The sequence below is a fragment of the Vicia villosa genome, linkage group LG4, assembly GCF_029867415.1.
Source record: "Vicia villosa cultivar HV-30 ecotype Madison, WI linkage group LG4, Vvil1.0, whole genome shotgun sequence".
Classification (NCBI taxonomy): Eukaryota; Viridiplantae; Streptophyta; class Magnoliopsida; order Fabales; family Fabaceae; genus Vicia; species Vicia villosa.
In genome coordinates, this window is record NC_081183.1 from 126,047,315 (window position 1) to 126,069,840 (window position 22,526).

Genomic DNA, 22,526 nt, shown 5'->3' on the forward strand with positions numbered 1-22,526 from the left:
AAATTCTTTACAAAGTTTTCAAAACTTATCAATTTCATTCACAAAAATATCATTCTTTGTGATGATGGTGTACAATTCTACCTCAATAAACTGACTAAATCTTTTCTTATTTATAAGAGAGAGAGAGAGAGAGAGAGAGAGAGAGAGAGAGAAAACATAAACATGCATCTTTATAATCTCTAGAGTATACATGGCATCCTTCAAGATTAAAGTCTTTTCATAGGTGGCCATGTTCCACTTCTCCAATATCGACAACATTAGTGGTGTGGACATCTTCCAACAACATTAGTGGTGCGGACATCTCCCAACAACACTTTCTTATCTTTAATATTCGTGTATGTTTTAAACATAACACGATCATAACACACACGGCGAGAGACGCCCGTGTTTATCCACCAACCATCAAATCTATCAACCATGTTGATTTCAATGATCATATGAATAAATTTCCCATTAGCCAGGTTAACCCGTGCATTACGGGCTACACCAAGTTCAAGCATTACAACATACATTTCTTAGCCATATGACTTAGTTTTCCACAGTTGAAACAAAAGGAAAACAACGTCATTTCTTTGAGGTGGTGGTTGTTATCTAGTTGGAGCGACTAGGGCCATAGAAGGGTTCCCATTCTTAATTCAGTTCACAATATTGCGGTTCTAATTCTTTAATGATTTGTCATATGGCTTCAGAACCACACCGAATTTCTTTTTGTTGTTTAAAACAACCAAGAATTTTATATTTAATCATGTCTCTGATATTCTTCGTTAATGAGAATAATCAGTCTCTCAAAAAAATTATTTTATTTTGTAACAAAACATAATTCTTAAAAACTTTCAAACGGGGCAGTTTGTCAATAATAAAAGAAATTCGAATTGCTTATAAATACATACCTTCAGTGATGATCTTATGAGCAATCTATTGAAGTTCGTGACTTTGAGTTTCTATGGACCTTTTAACTACCATCGGATACTTCACGTAGCTGCTAAAATTATTCTTCTGTTCTCCAGCTTCTTTAATGTCATACTTGTTTTTCAGAGCCTCTTAAACATTTTTGAAGTATCACAGTTACTGTAATAGTCATACAGATCATTTGTGATTCCATTCAGAATGTTATAATCATTTTTTCTATAAGGTGATTTCTTTTCTAAGCTGTAAATTGTTCACTTTAATCTGTGCAGCAGATTCAGCTTCAGCACTATTACGTGTTCCTTTTGATCCTCCGATTTCTTATGTTACTTTGTCCGGTTGATCCAAAAGGAGCAACAAAATGTCCTCGGTCAAAATGTTAGCTATCTTTTTCATCATTAAGAAGAAAATCATCATTTGTTGCCAACATTTGAAGTGACATCTCTCAAACATGAACGGCTTGTCAAAGAAAGTATCCGTAGAAGTACTAATAATTTCTTCAGTAGCCATGGCAATTCGAAATGTCTTAAAATTGTTGAATCACGATTTTAACAAGTTTGCCACCAAATAAATTACCGAGTCGAGTCGCGGATCAGTACGCTTTCTTTAAGACGTTTCGCGGTACTGCCAAAATTATGCAAAGCAACTCTTAATAACCACGACGCCTCCAGGATAAAACAGCCCAGTTCTATACTATACGATTACTACTTGCACGGTAGATAATCGGTCTAGAAATAGACCTTCAGATGGTATTAAGACCATTTAAATATGGTATACATACCATCTTAGTATATTTTTAGAGCACTCAAACCTCAGAAAAAATACAAAATTGTAATTTAAAAGAATTTCATTTTTAAACTAGTTGAAGATCCGTGTGTCTCCACGAGTAAATTCAATTAGATATAGTTAAATATCGAATCAACATAATAATATTATTTAGTAAAATCGAATGTTGCATAAATTGTGCATAGAATAGTATAAAAAATACAAGAAAATTACAAAGTAATTGGCATGAAAAATATCTTCCTGTTAAAGTGAAATAAAAAATTGAAAAACTGCAAGACCTTCGCAATCTTGCTCGTTTGGCTAACAAGTTTCTCCAAATGAGTTGCTCATCAATGTAGGCATGGTGTTAAGTGTTGACTTTTTCTATAAGTAACACAAAACCAAAATGACAAGTTAGTGTTGTATGTTTAGCATCCTAACATTTTTTTACTGGCATAGGCATCATAACAGTTAGAGGTTATAGTTATTGTTAGTCTGCATCAGAAGAGTAAAAGCAGAACTAAAAATTGAACAACCAATATAACAAACAAAGATGAGATCGGGTAGAAAAACCATGTCATGCAGCAAAAAAATTGAAAAAAAGTTAATTTTTGTGTTTAGAAGATCGTGATATAATTTGGCTGTGGTCATAGTCTATACACGTATGTAATTATAGCAAGAAGATGACTTCAAGATAAATAGTTTTCCACCAATTACGACGGACTTAGAATGTAAATAATTATTGAAATTGAAACAATGTAGTGTTGGATGGAATGCAACATTTATTGAAGCAATTGGCGAAATATCATTTCACAAAGAGCATGTTGCACTATCAATTCCTAATGCCTATATGTTACATTGCACAAACAGGTTATTAAACATCGTACCAAAATCTCAACACAGACAACCACAACATCCAAAACTTAAAGATTGCTTATGACCAGTCTAACAATCACATGATGTAGTATACTCAGAGTAAATTGGAAAATACACAACTTAATGTAACTAATCAGGACGACATCGATTTCATAGATAAAAAGTCTGGAGACCCATACTCACAGGTCTAAGGAACTTAAAACACAAAAAAAATCAAATTGATAGCATCATGAAATCAAAACAGAGCACAAGGAAATTAAGTTAGCACAACACGAAGGATAGAAAAACACTTAGAAAGGGGGGGGGGGTTTGAATAAGTGTAGTCTAAAAACTTGAACGATAAAAATAATATGCACAGTTATTTTTATCCTGGTTCGTTGTTAACTAAACTACTCCAGTCCACCCCCACGAAGTGATTTACCTCACCTGAGGATTTAATCCACTAATCGCAACAGATTACAATGGTTTTCCACTTAGTCCGCGACTAAGTCTTCTAGAGTATCCTGATCACAACCTGATCACTCTAGGAACAAATGCTTAGACACAAGCTAAGACTTTCTTAGAATATCCTGACCACCACGTGATCACTCTAATTACAACTGCTTAGACACAAGCTAAGACTTCCGAGAGTATCCTGATCAACACTTGATCACTCTAGTTGCTTACAAATTAATGTAATTAAATCTAAGAGTATTACAAATGCTTCTGAAAAGCTATAATCACAACAATGATATTTCTCTTAACGTTTAAGCTTAATCTCACTAATATATTACAACAGCAATGTAGTGAGCTTTGATGAAGATGAAGTTTCTGAGCTTTGAGTTTGAACAGCTTTTCAGCAAGTTAATTGTTAGCAAATCGTCCAGAAATTGGTTACCTTGCTTCTCATCAGAATTTCATATATATAGGCACTTTGAGAAGATGACCGTTGGGCGCATTTAATGCTTTGCGTATTCCGTACAGCATTGCATTTAATGTTTCACGCTTTTGTCAACTACCTCGAGCCTTGTTCACGCTGTGTCTACTGACGTTTCCTTTAATAGCTTTCAACGTTCCTTTTGTCAGTCAGCGTAGCCTGCCACCTGTACTTTCTTCTGATATGATGTTTGTGTATATAATATTTGAATATCATCAGAGTCAAACAGCTTGGTGCATAGCATCTTCTCGTCTTCTGACCTTGAAGTGCTTCTGAGCGTGATACCATGAGAACTTCAGTGCTTCTGCTTCTGATCTCAAGTTCTTCTGATGCTTCCATAGACCCATGTTCTGATTCTGCCTTGACCATCTTCTGATGTCTTGCCAGACCATGTTCTGATGTTGCATGCTGAACCTTCTGAGACAAAGCTTCTGAGCGCTGATTTGTGCATACTCTTTATATATTTCCTGAAAGGGAAATTGCAATGTATTAGAGTACCACATTATCTCACACAAAATTCATATCCTTGTTATCATCAAAACTAAGAATATTGATCAAAAAAAATCTTGTTCTAACAATCTCCCCCTTTTTTATGATGACAAAAACATATATAAATGATATGAAATGCGATCAGAAAGAGCAGACGGCTAAAGACAAATTACACAGCTATAGCATAAGCATGTGAATATGTCTCCCCCTGAGATTAACAATCTCCCCCTGAGATGAATAATCTCCCCCTGAAATTAATACTAGAAGAATTTTATAAATAAAAGACTTCCCTGATTATTTCGGTAGAGACGTTCACAGTGCTTGATCTTCAGAACATTCATGACTTCTGATTTCTGCTTCCATAGGACAGCTTCAGAACATTGAATTTCTTTTAGATCCTCAGAACATTCACAGCTTGTGAATTTTGCTTCCATCGGACAGCTTCAGAACTTGAATTTCTTTGATCTTCAGAACATTCACAGCTTCTGACTTCTGCTTCCATCGGACAGCTTCAGAACTTGAATTTCTTTAGATCTTCAGAACATTCACAGCTTCTGATTCCTGCTTCCATTTGGACAGCTTTAGATCTTGAACTTCTTCTTACATCACTTCATGCTAGATTGTATCAGAACATTGTTGAATGTACCAGAGCATCATCAGAGCATCTCTACATCCTGAAATGTTACAGAACAAAACTAAACGACAAAAGTCAGCATGAATGAATCAGAACATAAAATATGTTTCAGAACACATAATATGTATCAGAGCCATATAAGCCATATAGAATGTATCAGAACAAATAGACATAATGTTTCAGATCATATTCTATCATCAGAATATCTGAACATTCTTCCTTCTTGCTTCTGATTCTGAAACTTCATAGCACTCAGCTTGCTTCAAGAATCCAAGAACTTGATTCATCTTGTTGCTTCTTATGTTGATCTTGAATCTTCGATTCCTGTAACAACACAACTTAAGGCATAGAACTTTGCAAGTTTCGTTAGTAAAGCAACTGATTAAATCAAATCATTTATCACATATTTCTCCCCCTTTTTGTCATATCATCAAAAACATAAAAGATTCAGATAAAAACAAAAAGAAACACACGGAAGAAAAAAATGATTTTCATTGAAGTTCAAACAGACAAGTACATAAGTACACGAAGAGAAGGAAGACAAGATGCACAAAACAGATGCAGCAAAAGCAAAAACAAAAAACAACAAAGACTCAATCTAAGACGACCCTAGCCTTGACAAGATCTTGGCCAGCATCTCTTGAACCCCATTGTTGTGCTCATTCTGCTTCTCTATGAAAGCTCTAAACTCAGCATTGACTGAGCTTTACTCTTCCTGGTTCTTCTGAAGAACTTCCAGAGTCCTTGCAAGACGGGAAGGTTCATCAGAAGAAGCTTCACAGCTTCTATTCACAAGGATGGCATTCTGATCTGTGGCTTCCATAGTTAGATCATTTACAGGATTTTCCTCAACAGGAATGGTTTCATCAACATGATCTTCAGCATCTGCTTCTGGCATAGAAGCATCTTCATATTCTGCAGCCGAAATCTCAGAATCTCCATTCTCAAGTGCCTGAAGAATGGCAGCTAGATTTCTGGGGGCAGAAGGACCTTCAACTTCTGGTGGGTCAACAACTTCTGGAATGACCAAGCTTGGGTCTTCCTTAGAAGGGTTTTTCCTCAGAAAGTCAAAGAGGGTCTTGAAATCCCCGAGCAGAACTGGATATTGAGGTATCCAGACCACAATCTCCCTGCAAGGGTTGGCTTCCAATGCAGCAGCCAATCTTGCTACTTCCAATTCATCCACAAAGGGCTTTTCTTCCAAGGTATGTCTTCCTCTGAGACGGGCAAACCAGAAGTCTTCATAGCTTCTCAGAATTCCACGAGGCCGTGGAGCAGCTTCTACACAGGCTTCCTGAAGTTCTATAAACAGAGCATCTGATTCTCTACGTATGATCCTCCAGAACTTCCTCATAGCGACGTCATTCAGGCCAGAACTTTCAACAATTCTGAGGATGTCAAAGATACTTCTGAGATTCCTCTTTACTTTTTCAAAAATTACACCAATAGGATGGACAAAGCGGGATTTTATTTTGGTTTTTGAAAAGGCAGGGTTGGGGATGAAATAAGGTTGAGGTTCTCTATCCAATCTATAAGAAGATTCTGCTTCAGTATCAGAATCTAACACTACCACTTCAGCTTCAGGACGAGGCTTGGGAGTGTAGTTGCAATCACGGAGTAGATGTTCAAGTGATGCAGAGGTTGGAAGATCAGAATCACTATGGTTGTTTTGAGAGGTAGAAGGAATGAGTTCAAAGTTGGCATGGGGAGGAGGTTGAGAGATGGAGATATTTGTGTGAGGTGGAAAGAGAGTTTGAAGGGGTGGTATATCCTGAACGGGATTGATGGTGGGTGGAGGAGAAGGAATGGTTACAGGAGAAGATGGAGGTGTAAGAACATGGACAGTTATAGGTGATTCTGATGTGTCTTTTTCTGGTTCAGGGATAGGGGCAACCGCTATTGGTGCAACTTCTGAAATACCAGCAGGAGTAGAGTCAGGTTCAGAAATACATATACCTTTGGATGATTTCTGAAGAGCTTTGACCACAGCCTCAGTCTTCTTCTACTTCTTACTCTTCAGCTCTTCAACAATTTTTGTTTTGCCACTAGAGATCTCTTTCCTTCCGACGCTTGCCAAAACTTACTGTTGATTCACAGCCTCTTGAACAACATTTTCTTCATCAGATTCTTGAAGAATCATCTTCCTTTTGCTGGTTTTCTTCTTCTCAACAACTTCAACAATCTCAGCATTGTTATTTGACTTCTTCTTCTTTTTCTCAGCTTCCTTCTTTTTCTTCTCAAAATCAACAGAAACAGCCTTAACAATTTTTGCAATGACTTCTTCTGGGACCACTTCTTTCTCGGTGGTAGCAGCAGGATGATCAAACTTTCTTTTGGTCCTTTCTTCCTTCTTGCGATTTATTATAATTGGAGCACCTTTCTCTTGATCTTTAAGACTTTTATCCTCTTTTTGTGACTTCAGATACCTAGTTCTGACTTCTGGTACCTCACTATTGAAGAAGGTTTCAAATTCAGCTAGAACTGGTTCTCTTCTGATTCTTGTTCCAGCAAGAGGTTGGGGAGTCTTAATGATAGCCTTAATCACTTTCATCTTCTTTAAAGTGAAGGCATTCAGACAGGCCCCAGTTGTGACAGCAAGGTCTTTGATAATACCTTCAGATTCCAGGTTCTCAACAATCTTGGAATGAACCAGAAGATTTGAGATAATTCTACCAAACGGAATGATGGTACAACTTTTTTCTCTGAAGGCATTTCTGGACTCCTTCACAGCCTTCCACATATGGTTGAAGATAATGTAGATAGCATCAACCTTCTTCTTAGTGGCAATGCAGTACATAATGTATTTTTGCTCATTGTTGATGAAGTCAGAAGCATGTGTCCCTTTCCTGTGATAGAAACACCCAAGAAGAATCTTGGTCCAGATTTTGTAGAGATTTCTCAAGTCCTTGACATTCTTTGTTTCATTTATGTCTGGGTAGAGAGTAGATAAAACATCTTCCCAATTTACCCTTTTATCGATTTCAAAAGCTCCCTCAGCGTTTCTCAGATCAAACATCATCCTTAGGATGTTCTCAGTCACTACCACAAACTTTCCATGGACGAAGGACAAGATTGATTTAGGGGCGACAACTGCATGTACCCAGAATTCCTTGACAAGATCTGGGTAGACTGGTCCACAGAACTCAGCAAACAACGAAGTCCATCCTTGAAAAACTATATCTTCTTTGAGATGAAATTCGTTTTCTTCAATGTTATCAAAATCAACCATGAGTTCACATAGAAATTCTAATTTATCCTTAGGAATGGAGCACGCAACAACTGGAGTGAGTTCCTGATTAACTTCATCTTGAATATGGAGAAGAGTAGATGAACCAACATTTTGAGATGAAGAAGCAGCCATTGAAACAGAATGAACAGCTAGGAAGAACAAATTCTGGGTTTTCGGTTTGGGTTTAGGGTTTTAGAAGCGACTAAGAAGGTTTCAAAAGAAAGTATGCAAGAAGAAAGAGGGACAAGGAGCGAAAAAGATATATGAGATGATTTGAAAAGAATATATAGATACGGATTAAAAAAATGAAATAAGATTAGAAAATGAACAGTTACAGAATCACGAGAAATCAATTTACATTAAATGATAAGTGACGTTAGGTGAGAGAACGTGGTAAATGAAATGATTTAACACAGTTACCTAGGTCGGCGTCTTTTCAACTGCACGCTTTGTACTAACCGTACATACACGTGTTCACCATCAGATAATAGGTGACAGCTGTAAAATTTTGAATAGACTTTACGCCTTCTGATTCTGATCACTGCTTCTGATTGTCATTCCTAAGAAATGATCTTGTTCTGATAGGATCATCTTTCTTCCCAAGAATCACATCTTCTGAATGAGCTGATGCAAGTCTAGGTGATCTTCTGACTGTTGGCTCTTCAGAAATCCTCAGATTCTCTAGAGATGCAGCAACTTGATCTTCTGATCCATTGCTTCTAAGACTACCAGCTTCTGTAGCTTTGCTTCTTGGTTCTTCAACTTCTGATATATCAATATCACAATCTGCAAAATTCTCAAACTGCTTTGGTTTTTCAAGACCAAGCTTATCATCAAACCTGATATTGATTGATTCTTCTACAATCAATGTTTCAGTATTGTATACTCTGTAGCCTTTAGAGCGTTCAGAATATCCAAGAAGGAAACACTTTTGTGCTTTAGAATCAAACTTACCAAGATTATCTTTAGTATTCAGAAAAAAACATACACATCCAAAAGGATGGAAATATGAAATGTTGGGCTTTCTGTTCTTCCACAATTCATAAGGAGTCTTATTTAGAATAGGTTTTATAGAGATTCTATTTTGAATATAACACGCAGTGTTTATTGCTTCTGCCCAGAAATGCTTAGCCATATTGGTTTCATTGATCATGGTTCTGGCCATTTCTTGTAGAGTCCTATTCTTTCGCTCTACAACTCCATTTTGTTGTGGAGTTCTAGGACAAGAGAAATCATGGGCAATACCATTTTCTTTGAAGAACTCCTCAAAGAATTTGTTCTCAAATTCATCACCATGATCACTTCCGACCTTTAGGATTTTGCACTCTTTCTCAGATTGGATCTGAGTGCAGAATTCAAAGAACACTGAATGAGACTCATCCTTGTGTTTCAAGAACTTTACCCATGTCCAGCGGCTATAATCATCAACGATGACTAATCCATATTTCTTCCCTCTGACAGATGCTGTTTTGACTGGTCCAAACAGATCAATGTGCAAGAGTTCTAACGGCCTTGAGGTAGAAACAACATTCTTAGATTTGAATGCAGGTTTGGAGAACTTGCCCTTCTGACATGCTTCACAAAGAGCATCTGATTTGTATTTCAGATTTGGGAGTCCTCTGACCAGATTTAGTTTGTTAATCTGAGAAATCTTTCTCAAACTAGCATGTCCTAATCTTCTGTGCCAGACCCATTGCTCCTCAGAAACAGACATAAGACAAGTTACCTTCTGCTTCTCAAGATCAGAAAGATCAATCTTATAGATGTTGTTCTTCCTCTTGCCTGTAAATAGGATTGAGCCATCCTTCTGACTTACAGCCTTGCAAGACTTTTGATTGAAGATTATATCATAACCATTGTCTCTTAATTGACTTATGGACAATAAGTTATGCATTAATCCTTCAACAAGAAGTACATTAGTTATGGAAGGAGAGTTACCAAGACTTATGGTTCCAGAGCCAATGATTTTGCCCTTCTGATCTCCTCCAAACTTGACTTCTCCACCTGGTTTAAGCACCAAGTCTTGGAATGTAGACCTTCTTCCCGTCATGTGTCGCGAGCACCCAGAGTCCAGGTACCATGATATTTTGCTTTTTGTCCTCTTTGCCGCCAAGGATATCTGCAACAGAAATTATCTTCTCCTTAGGTACCCACAATTTCTTGGGTCCTTTCTTGTTAGTTCTCCTCAAGTTCTGATTGAACTTGGGTTTAGCAAAATGTTTAACAGGAGGAACAACATGATATTCTTTAGGTTTGTCAGCATGATATTTCTTAGGATGTGTCACAAGCTTCTTGGTGTAAACAGTGTTAAACTTCTGTGCATGTGAAGTGAGCCTAATATCATGTGCATGGCCATATTTGAACTGATCATACAATGGCTTGTATGTGATCTTCAGATCATCAATAGGTTCAAATTTATGTGAGGTATCACCCTCATAGCCAAAACCAAACCTTCTGTTTCCAGAAACACCATATATCATAGAAGCAATATGACTTCTGCCAATACTTCTAGATAAGAACCTTCTGAAGCTCGAGTCATATTCTTTCAGAATATGATTCATGCTAGGAATGGATTTTTCTGTTTCAGAAGGAGATCCACTATCTTTGGATAGATTTAAAACTTTTTCCTTCAGTTCAGAATTTTCCAGTTCCAGCTTCTTAGTTTCAAATTCAAACTGCTTTTTCAGCTTTTTGTATTTGATACTAAGATGAGCCTTGAGTTCCAAAAGTTCTGTTAAACTGGAAACTAACTCTTCTCTAGATAGTTCAGAAAATACCTCCTCAGAATCTGATTCTGATGTAGATTCTGATCCATCATCTTCTGTAGCCATCAGCACAAAGTTGGCTTGCTCTCCTTCAGAGTCTGATTCTGATTCTGATTCAGAATCATCCCATGTTGCCATAAGACCTTTCTTCTTATGAAACTTCTTCTTAGGATTCTCCTTCTGAAGTTTTGGACACTCGTTCTTGTAATGTCCAGGCTCATTGCACTCATAGCAGACAGCCTTCTTCTTGTCAGATCTTCTGTCACCAGAAGATTCTCCGCGTTCAAATCTCTTTGAACTTCTGAAGCCTCTGAACTTCCTTTGCTTGCTCTTCCAGAGTTGGTTTACCCTTCTGGAGATCATGGACAGTTCATCTTCTTCTGCAGATTCTGATTCTTCAGGATCTTCTTCTCTAGCCTGAAAAGCGTTAGTGCATTTTTTAACATTAGATTTTAATGCAATAGACTTACCTTTATTCTGAGGCTCGTTTGCGTCCAGCTCTATTTCATGGCTTCTCAAGGCACTGATAAGCTCTTCCAAAGAAACTTCATTCAGATTCTTGGCAATCTTGAATGCAGTCACCATTGGACCCCATCTTTTGGGTAAGCTTCTGATAATCTTCTTTACATGATCAGCCTTGGTGTAGCCTTTATCCAGAACTCTCAATCCAGCAGTTAGAGTTTGAAATCTTGAGAATATCTTCTCAATATCTTCATCATCCTCCATCTTGAAGGCTTCATATTTCTGGATTAGAGCAAGAGCTTTAGTCTCCTTGACTTGAGCATTTCCCTCATGGGTCATTTTCAATGACTCATATATATCATAGGCAGTTTCCCTGTTAGATATCTTCTCATACTCAGCATGAGAGATAGCATTCAGCAAAACAGTCCTGCAGTTGTGATGATTTTTGAATTCTTTCTTTTGATCATCAGTCATTTCACTTCTTGTGAGCCTTACACCAGTAGCTTTAACAGGATGTTTGTAACCATCCAACAGAAGATCCCATAGATCAGCATCCAGACCAAGAAAGTAACTTTCCAGTTTATCTTTCCAGTATTCAAAGTTTTCACCATCAAATACTGGTGGTCTAGTATAACCATTGTTACCGTTGTATTGCTCAGCAGAGCCAGATGTAGATGCAGTTGGATTTGTTTGAACTTCACCAGCCATCTTTTACTGAAGCGTTTTTCTCTTCCTGAATCTTTTCTAAACACGGTTAAGTGCTTGCACCTTAGAACCGGCGCTCTGATGCCAATTGAAGGATAGAAAAACACTTAGAAAGGGGGGGTGTCATACCCCAATTTTTGACCCTAAGATCATACCTCATTTGCATATCAATCATCAATCAAGAGTTTCATCTTAAAGCTCTTCTCTCGGTGTTATGCTCACTTCATCTGTAAGAGGGATCATCAAACACCAATGTTTTTTGTATATATATGTTTTACTAACCCAAAATACCAAAAATATTGCCTTGTGCTTTTGTATGTTTGTGTTTTGTAGGTACCAAGTCAAAGTATCCATCAAAAGGAGCATTTTTCAACAATTTCACTGTGCAAATCAATTTGCATAAGGTGTAAATCAATTTACACAACTGATTTTGCCCAGATTTTGCTTCTGCCATCAGTGCAAATCGATTTGCATAATGTGCAAATCGATTTACATAATTGTTTTTGCCCCAGATTTTGCCTTTTTTCAGCAATGTAAATAGATTTGCATAAAGTGTAAATCGATTGCACCAGTGCGAATTTGGAAAAATGAAGGCAAATTTCAGCTTTTTGAAGTGCTGACATCATTTGCAAGCATGGGAAGCATGACTTAGCTCTTGTATTTGATTACCTACATCATTTAATCATAAGCCCTCATGTGATTGCATCAAGACCATTGGATTTCATTTTTGGCTCCAAAACCTTTCTCCAAGCCTAATTCTATTTTCCAATCCTAACTCCAAGCCACAAAAATTCCCAAGCCTAGCTCTTATAAATTGAGGCATTCCCCTCTTCATTTTTCAAGCTTTGATAGCCAAGAAAACTCTTGCTCTTTCTCTCCTCACCTCTTCCAAACCCCTCACTCAAAGCTCTTGTTTCTTCCACAAAATTAGTGAGTCACATCTTGAACCTCACTGATTTAGAGCTAAACCTCAACATAAACACTACTTTCTTCATCAATTGTGAGAGATCAAGGCTTGTGGTTGTGTGTTCTTGAAGAAGATTCAAAGTTTGTGAAATATTTGGTAAATTCTAGATCCAATCCATAATTCAAGATGTGATCCATTGTTGTTTATGCTTGATGCACCTTTGGTGCTATATTGATGAGATTTGCTTGCTTATTTGATACATTTTCGTGCACAAATTGATCCAAGATCACAAGGTGTTTGGTTTTATGTTTAAACAAGTTTTCTTCTCTTTATTTGCTGTTTTTTTGAAAACTGTGTTGTGCAAATCGATTTACATCTTGTGCAAATCGATTTACACAACTGAAAACTGCGCAGATTTTGAAAACAGAGTTATGCAAATTGATTTACACTCTGTGCAAATCGATTTACACTGGGCAGAATGCTGATTTTTGTGGTTTTTGACTTGTTTTTGGTGCCTCTTTTTCCTATATTTCCTTGGTTATGTGCTTGTAATTGTTTATTGTTCTTTCTTTTGATCAATAAAAGTCTTAAACATCTTGAGAATTCTATGGATTCTTGATAAAGACTAGGTCAATTTATGTTTTCATCTCTTTGTTCTTATATCTCTTTTGATCGATGAAAGTCTTAACATCTTGAGAATTCTATGGATTCTTGATAAAGACTAGATCAATTTATGTTTCTATTTCTTTCTTCTTATTTTCTTCCAATCTATGAAAGTCTTAGTATCTTGAGAATTCTATGGATTCTTGATAAAGACTAGATCATTTCTTCTTCTTCTTCTCAATTCTTTGTATTGATGATTTTGATACATGGAGAATCCTCCTACATTTGTCCCGACTCGATAAAAGGATCAAATATGGAAGAGAATTGTATGCGGTTGATTTAAGACTTGTGGAGGTTTTTATCGTGTAGTCGCTATGATTTTATCAAGCTTCTGATAAACCCCATTGAATTTAAATCCGAGAACATCATTCACTCACCATCGATCTTTATTACTAACTTTGATAACATACTTGACAAGTTTCAAGATGGTTATCTTTAACATCTAACAATTGACTTTAATTTCCGCAATTTACTATACCGCTCTTTATATTTCTCGCTTTATCGCTTTATTTTATCATTTCATCATATTTACATTCCGCCATTTTCCTTTTGTCCATTTGGACATATGTTTATGCTTCCGCTATTTTTCTTTTGTCCACTTGGACCATACTTTACTTTTATGCTAAAACACTAATAAATAACGGAAAATCTAAAAAACATTTAATGTTCTCTTTTGGACTATTGGTTACTATCCCTAGCATTTTGGAGATTCGGACTTATGGACTTAGTACCTCTGGACCCTCATGATATTGTTACTATGCTGTTATTCTGTCTGTCTGGCATTGGATTGTTGTTTGTTTGTATGTGCAGGTATTTCCTTGAAAGCCCTTGATGGTTAATTCCAAGGCATTGATATAAGGATTTTACCCGAAAACAGCCGTTACTCTGCCCGATTTTCGTCAGAATTTTAATGTGCTTAATGCGAAATGGTGCTAAGATAATAAGTTCATCTGGATCCCCAAGTGGTAATATGATGGTTTAGTATTGATATTCCAAAGGATGGGAAATCTACCTTGACTCTCAATGTCAAGTGTTGGCTTCTTTTTCGGTTAGACCGTTTCTTTCCTTAGCTTTTATTTTACGCAATAGGATAGCCTCTTCATCTCCTCCCCTTCTTTAATTTTCAAAATCTTCTCCCTTTTTCAAAAACCTTCTTATGTTTGCAATCCTTTTTTAAACCTTTTCTTTTAAAATATCTTTTGCCCTTAGTGGCCTTTTCTTCAAAAAGTTTAGACACGACTAATTGTTGAAATGAGTGGCGATACCCCACGATTTTGAAATTGATTGATATAATGAGATCTTTTCCGCGTGAGAGAGCTAGTGGCATACTCGTCGATTTTATCCGAGTTGGAGCCCTTCTTTCATTTGCGATGCAAAGAACTCGTTAGTTCTCATGCTCAAGATCAATGGCTGAGTATTTCTCTCCAACGACGATAAAGTGTTTATTCGTTTTAAAAATGTTTTCCCAAAAGCGGAACTACATTAGCTCTGACTTCTCCATTGCACCGAGGAGGTATGTAGGCCCAAGGCTTAATGTCTTGCCGAGCTTATTTAAAAAATAAAACAAACCCTTCTTTTTAGCACACACGACACAGATTTTCAAAAAGGTTCCTGTGGAATACCACAGATATGAGGGGTGCTTAAAACCTTCCCCTTGTATAAACAACACCCGTACCTAAGATCTCTTCTTTTTGTTTTAAAAACAAACTTTGGGTTTTATTCGTTCTTTTCCCTTTTCCTTTGGAAACAATAAAGCGCGGTGGCGACTTTCACTGAAATATTGATTCGAGTCAATCTTATGGCTTCGATATCAAATTTTCCCCGCTACAGAAAAATGGCGACTTCACTGGGGACCCAGTTTTAAGTGTGTTAAGCCTATTTTTGTTTATCTGTGTGTTTTTATCTGTATCTATTATTGTGTGCTTTGTTTGTTTTTTTTCTTTTTTTTTCTTTTTTGGTGCTCGATGGTTCCTCTGTGATGAGATAAAGTCCTAACCCGGACTTTGGTGAGTAACTTGAGATAGGAGGTGGTAAGACCAATAGTTGCATGTCAGGAGCAATCCTTAACATGAGCATCATATGGTGGAACCCCAATCAGTGGAGGCCTCATGGAAGGTAGTAGAGGTTGTTACGAATCATCGTAAGAACGCTATTACTTTCAATAGTGAGTGTCCGTAGAAGCTGAATGACCTAGAACCCTTTTTAACCCATCTAAGCCTTTTTAGGATGTAGCGCAGAAACAAGGTCAAGTACCAATTTGAGCTTGTTGTCATGCGATGCTACGCTCAGACGAGGTCTTTTTAGGCATATTATTGGCGCCCATGAGCAAGCGTGTGAGCCGGTAGTATCCGATAGAAGATTGAAAACTCTGGGAACCGTTGTAGAACCCGTTCGGCAGGTACAAAATTCCCTAGTACATACCTTTGTGGGTGGTTCTTAACTTTGACTCCATGCTCGTGACGTCGAACCTTTGAGCTCTGTTTGTGCGAACATGTGTGATCTTGATTGTGATTGATGCATAAACCATGCATCCATGCATTCACTTGAATTCCTTGAAAATCAAATAAATAAAAAGAGACAACAACAATTGCATCATTTGCATACATACATCCAGGCTGTCCAGAAAACTTATCCTTGTCTGTCTTCATCTTCAGAGTTTGTCTGTCTACTGTCAAGCTGATTCCTCGACACATTGAAATAGAAGCATGTATCTGAAAAGTATGGAAGAACTTCAACAAGACAAAGAGTTTCTAAGAGCAGAGGTCAGCGAGTTGAAAAGCCAGATGGATCAGATTGTGGAAATCCTGCAAGTCTTGTTGAAGAGAGAATGCAACATTCCTCTGATTGATACAAAGCAAGTGGATACTCCTCTAGCCTTTTCTGTTGCTACTCCAAATCAGGGGCAACCATCTGTTATGTCACGTGATTCATATTTTGAAGTAGAGAAGGAAACACCTGTTTGCTTTCCTCAATCAGTGCTTCATAGGACTCTGCATCAACATCCATTGTCTGTTCCTTCTCAAGGTAACAAAAAGCAGAAACGAGATCAGAATCGCGATAGGACTCATTTTGATCCTATTCCTATGTCATACACTGAATTGTATCCTACATTGGTCCATAAAGGGTTGATCACAACAAGAGCTATGTCTCCTCCTCGAAATCCTCCTTCAAAAGGATTCCGACCTGATCTTCATTGTGAATTCCATCAGGGTGGTGCTGGCCATGATTTAGAAGGTTGTTATGCTTTGAAGACTAGACTTCAAGAGTTGGTGAGATCAAAGATGCTCTCTTTCAAGGATATGGGTCCTAATGTTGTCACTAATCCTTTGCCAGACCAGAGTGGCTGAAAACAAGTCAAAGCCCATTTTTCCTAAAGCCGAGTGTTTCAGACGAGATAGCTCATCTTTGTTGCTGATTAGTCACTAAGTCATGTTTCTGTACTGTTCGTATTTCCTTTATTGTACTGTTTACTTTTAGACTTTGTTTGTTTCTGAATGGTGATTTTAATGAAATGAGCATTGCATATTTTGAATTCATTCACATCTGCTATGTTTATGCTTATGCTTTCTTTTACAAAACTTTTTCTTCCATTTTCTTTCTCTATCAAACTTGTGTTTTATGCAAAGATTGGAGGGAGGATGATGACAACGAAATACCCAAGTTGTTGAACTGTATGCTTTCAAATAAAACTCTGCTGATGATGTACAGGCATTGTTTTAATTCCCAAACACTGGAGAAATAAGGAAGTTAATCCCTTGTCAACCCCTCTGAGCCTTCGAAGTTGGTGTTTCTTTCTGTACGAAAAAACCCACATTTTTAACTTGGGGCAGGGTAGTTCTCGGTTAATTTGGCTGTGCATTCTATTTCAAGAGAATCATTTAGTACACCTTTCAACAAAGTTTTCAATTACAAGCGTTCCTCCGCATACATCAAAGAAATGTTGGAGATGTCAATCAAAAACTGACGATGGTTATTCTGAATCATTAAGCAAGGCAGTCACTATCTTTCAAAAAAAATATATATGTATCAAAAAAATAAAAATAAATATATACAAAGAAAAGCCTGCTAAGTCAAAACCATAAAACGACTTAGGCAAGAATCAAGGCATCCCGCTGACTGTAAGTTCAAAAATAAACAGTTCAGGCAAAAGTTAGGGATATCAAAAGAAAAAGATGAAAAAGAGAAGTCAATAAATTCCTCAAACAACAAAATGTTGTGATATCAAAAGGAAGAAGTGACTGCCATCTCAAAAGTTCTCTTTGCTTGTGAGCTATCATCATTACAAAGGTGCAATTCCAGAAGCCTCTTGGAACCTGAATGCATAAGCTGAATTAACTGAGTTTTAGGACTGGAGATCATCACGAAGATGGGGTGGGTACAATCAAATTTTGAGCCTTATATCCTTTGTTTCTGAAACCATGAACCTGGCCACGTTACAACCTTTAAAAGACCTAATTGAAGCAAGGTTTGTTTGAAAGCATACTACAACAAGGTTGCGTAAGCTGACTCCCATGAGATTTTCCAATCATTTGTTTTGATACCATATCTCTGCTTTATCTTTCACTTTGAATGTCTTAACCTTTATGTTTTGACTAGTGATTCCATTTGCTTTACATCAATAACATCATTCCAATAATGACTTTGATTTAAAAAAAATATTCTTTGAGCATTGCATTAAAATTACCATTCTTGAATGAACATTTTATTTTCAAGTAAGCACTCATTTTTCAGGAAGTTCAAACAGTCGAGAAACTTGATCAGTGATCCTATCAGGGGCACGTTATTTCAAGATCCTGTTGTTCAGATATTCAGTCAAGATTTGTTGATCAGAATATCCATTCAAGACTTATACTGGGGCAAGCCATCCCAGCATGCATTTCAAGAATTGAAGCCATGATCAGTTCATCCCCAGTACAGTTCAAGTGAAGCCATGATCAATTAACTTACAACAATTGCTCAATCAAGGGGCAATCTTCTTCAGCAATCCCCAAGTAGTTTTATCAGCCCTTCTCAAAGGATCATCGTTTTGATACAGTTACCGGTGTAATAGAAGTATGTTTAAGCATCTTCTTCCCAAGCAGAGTTGGCAGAGTTCTCGTGTTGAGGAATCAGAGTTTTAATCTTGCCTCACAAAAGAGTCTCCCTCAGTTGTCACAAACAATTGCATTGCATTGATCATATATCATGCATAGAAAAATTCAACATCATGCATTGAAACAAATTTCATACTCATTTGCATTTTTCGAGGTTCTGTTGCTATCAACATCTTCACCTTGAGATCAAAGTCCAACTTACTTGGCACCCATCCAAAACAGATACTTGTTTGTCTTGTCCGTCTATTGTTGTTCCTTGATGTATCCTTTCTTCATTTAGGGCCATTCCTGGATGTTATGATTTCTCTCTCTTCTTTCACTGTCATTCCTGAAAGATTTCCACCATGTTTTATCTTGGTTCCCTTCAATCATGTTTTATCTTGATTGTCTCTGATCATGCTTTATCCCGATCGCCACCATGTTTTATCTTGGTTCCCTTCAATCGTGTTTTATCTTGATTGCCTCCAGTCATGCTTTATCTTGATCGCTTTCAACCGTGTTTTATCTTGGTTACCTTCAATCATGTTTTACCTTGATTGTCATTTGATGTTATCCAATCATGTTTTACCTTGATTATCCCTTAATGACATCCAATCATGTTTTACCTTGATGGACCTGTGATGATTATCCAATCATGTTTTACCTTGATTGTCCGTTGATGATTATCCAATCATGTTTTACCTTGATTATCCTTTGACGATATCCAATCACGTTTTACCTTGATTGTAAGTTGGTGTTGCCCAATCACGTTTTACCTTGATTGTAAGTTGGTGTTGCCCAATCATGTTTTACCTTGATTGTCATTCGATGTTGCCCAATCACGTTTTACCTTGATTGTCATTTGATGTTGTCCAATCATGTTTTACCTTGATATTCAATTGATGTAGCCACATTCATGTATGCCTCAGATATTCTCTATTGATTCTTCCCGAAGTTCAATCATGTTTTATCTTGAAAACTTCTGTCGACTGTCTCTTTCTCCTGTGGAATCCAAGTTTTATCCCTGGATGACACATACCTTTTCCCCAGTGGAATCCTTTCTTATCTCCCCACTGGTGTTATACTCCTCTCTATTCCATAATCATACTTGATGCATCCAATAGCATCGCATCATACCTTAGGTTCAAAAATTGTGTGTTTTATATTTAAGTCTCTTCAATTACGTCGAGCTGAGGATTTTAACCCTCACATCTCCGGATAGAAGAAAATTAAATAGGGGCATCTGTCATACCCCAATTTTTGACCCTAAGATCATACCTCATTTGCATATCAATCATCAATCAAGAGTTTCATCTTAAAGCTCTGCTCTCGGTGTTATGCTCACTTCATCTGTAAGAGGGATCATCAAACACCAATGTTTTTTGTATATATATGTTTTACTAACCCAAAATACCAAAAATATTGCCTTGTGCTTTTGTATGTTTGTGTTTTGTAGGTACCAAGTCAAAGTATCCATCAAAAGGAGCATTTTTCAACAATTTCACTGTGAAAATCGATTTGCATAAGGTGTAAATCGATTTACACAACTGATTTTGCCCATATTTTGCTTCTGCCATCAGTGCAAATCAATTTGCATAATGTGCAAATCGATTTACATAATTGTTTTTGCCCCAGATTTTGCCTTTTTTCAGCAATGTAAATAGATTTGCATAAAGTGTAAATCGATTGCACCAGTGCGAATTTGGAAAAATGAAGGCAAATTTCAGCTTTTTGAAGTGTTGACATCATTTGCAAGCATGGGAAGCATGACTTAGCTCTTGTATTTGATTACCTACATCATTTAATCATAAACCCTCATGTGATTGCATCAAGACCATTGGATTTCATTTTTGGCTCCAAAACCTTTCTCCAAGCCTAATTCTATTTTCCAATCCTAACTCCAAGCCACAAAAATTCCCAAGCCTAGCTCTTATAAATTGAGGCATTCCCCTCTTCATTTTTCAAGCTTTGATAGCCAAGAAAACTCTTGCTCTTTCTCTCCTCACCTCTTCCAAACCCCTCACTCAAAGCTCTTGTTTCTTCCACAAAATTAGTGAGTCACATCTTGAACCTCACTAATTTAGAGCTAAACCTCAACATAAACACTACTTTCTTCATCAATTGTGAGAGATCAAGGCTTGTGGTTGTGTGTTCTTGAAGAAGATTCAAAGTTTGTGAAATATTTGGTAAGATTCTAGATCCAATCCATAATTCAAGATGTGATCCATTGTTGTTTATGCTTGATGCACCTTTGGTGCTATATTGATGAGATTTGCTTGCTTACTTGATACATTTTCGAGCACAAATTGATCCAAGATCACAAGGTGTTTGGTTTTATGTTTAAACAAGTTTTCTTCTCTTTATTTTCTGTTTTTTTGAAAACTGTGTTGTGCAAATCGATTTACATCTTGTGCAAATCGATTTACGCAACTGAAAACTGCGCAGATTTTGAAAACAGAGTTATGCAAATTGATTTACACTCTGTGCAAATCGATTTACACTGGGCAGAATGCTGATTTTTGTGGTTTTTGACTTGTTTTTGGTGCCTCTTTTTCCTATATTTCCTTGGTTATGTGCTTGTAATTGTTTATTGTTCTTTCTTTTGATCAATAAAAGTCTTAAACATCTTGAGAATTCTATGGATTCTTGATAAAGACTAGGTCAATTTATGTTTTCATCTCTTTGTTCTTATATCTCTTTTGATCGATGAAAGTCTTAACATCTTGAGAATTCTATGGATTCTTGATAAAGACTAGATCAATTTATGTTTCTATTTCTTTCTTCTTATTTTCTTCCGATTGATGAAAGTCTTAATATCTTGAGAATTCTATGGATTCTTGATAAAGACTAGATCATTTCTTCTTCTTCTTCTCAATTCTTTGTATTGATGATTTTGATACATGGAGAATCCTCCTACATTTGTCCCGACTCGATAAAAGGATCAAATATGGAAGAGAATTGTATGCGGTTGATTTAAGACTTGTGGAGGTTTTTATCGTGTAGTCGCTATGATTTTATCAAGCTTCTGATAAACCCCATTGAATTTAAATCCGAGAACATCATTCACTCACCATCGATCTTTATTACTAACTTTGATAACATACTTGACAAGTTTCAAGATGGTTATCTTTAACATCTAACAATTGACTTTAATTTCCGCAATTTACTATACCGCTCTTTATATTTCTCGCTTTATCGCTTTATTTTATCATTTCATCATATTTACATTCTGCCATTTTCCTTTTGTCCATTTGGACATATGTTTATGCTTCCGCTATTTTTCTTTTGTCCACTTGGACCATACTTTACTTTTATGCTAATACACTAATAAATAACGGAAAATCTAAAAAACATTTAATGTTCTCTTTTGGACTATTGGTTACTATCCCTAGCATTTTGGAGATTCGGACTTATGGACTTAGTACCTCTGGACCCTCATGATATTGTTACTCTGCTGTTATTCTGTCTGTCTGGCATTGGATTGTTGTTTGTTTGTATGTGCAGGTATTTCCTTGAAAGCCCTTGATGGTTAATTCCAAGGCATTGATATAAGGATTTTACCCGAAAACAGCCGTTACTCTGCCCGATTTTCGTCAGAATTTTAATGTGCTTAATGCGAAATGGTGCTAAGATAATAAGTTCATCTGGATCCCCAAGTGGTAATGTGATGGTTTAGTATTGATATTCCAAAGGATGGGAAATCTACCTTGACTCACAATGTCAAGTGTTGGCTTCTTTTTCGGTTAGACCGTTTCTTTCCTTAGCTTTTATTTTACGCAATAGGATAGCCTCTTCATCTCCTCCCCTTCTTTAATTTTCAAAATCTTCTCCCTTTTTCAAAAACCTTCTTATGTTTGCAATCCTTTTTTAAACCTTTTCTTTTAAAATATCTTTTGCCCTTAGTGGCCTTTTCTTCAATAAGTTTAGACACGACTAATTGTTGAAACGAGTGGCGATACCCCACGATTTTGAAATTGATTGATATAATGAGATCTTTTCCGCGTGAGAGAGCTTGTGGCATACTCGTCGATTTTATCCGAGTTGGAGCCCTTCTTTCATTTGCGATGCAAAGAACTCGTTTGTTCTCATGCTCAAGATCAATGGCTGAGTATTTCTCTCCAACGACGATAAAGTGTT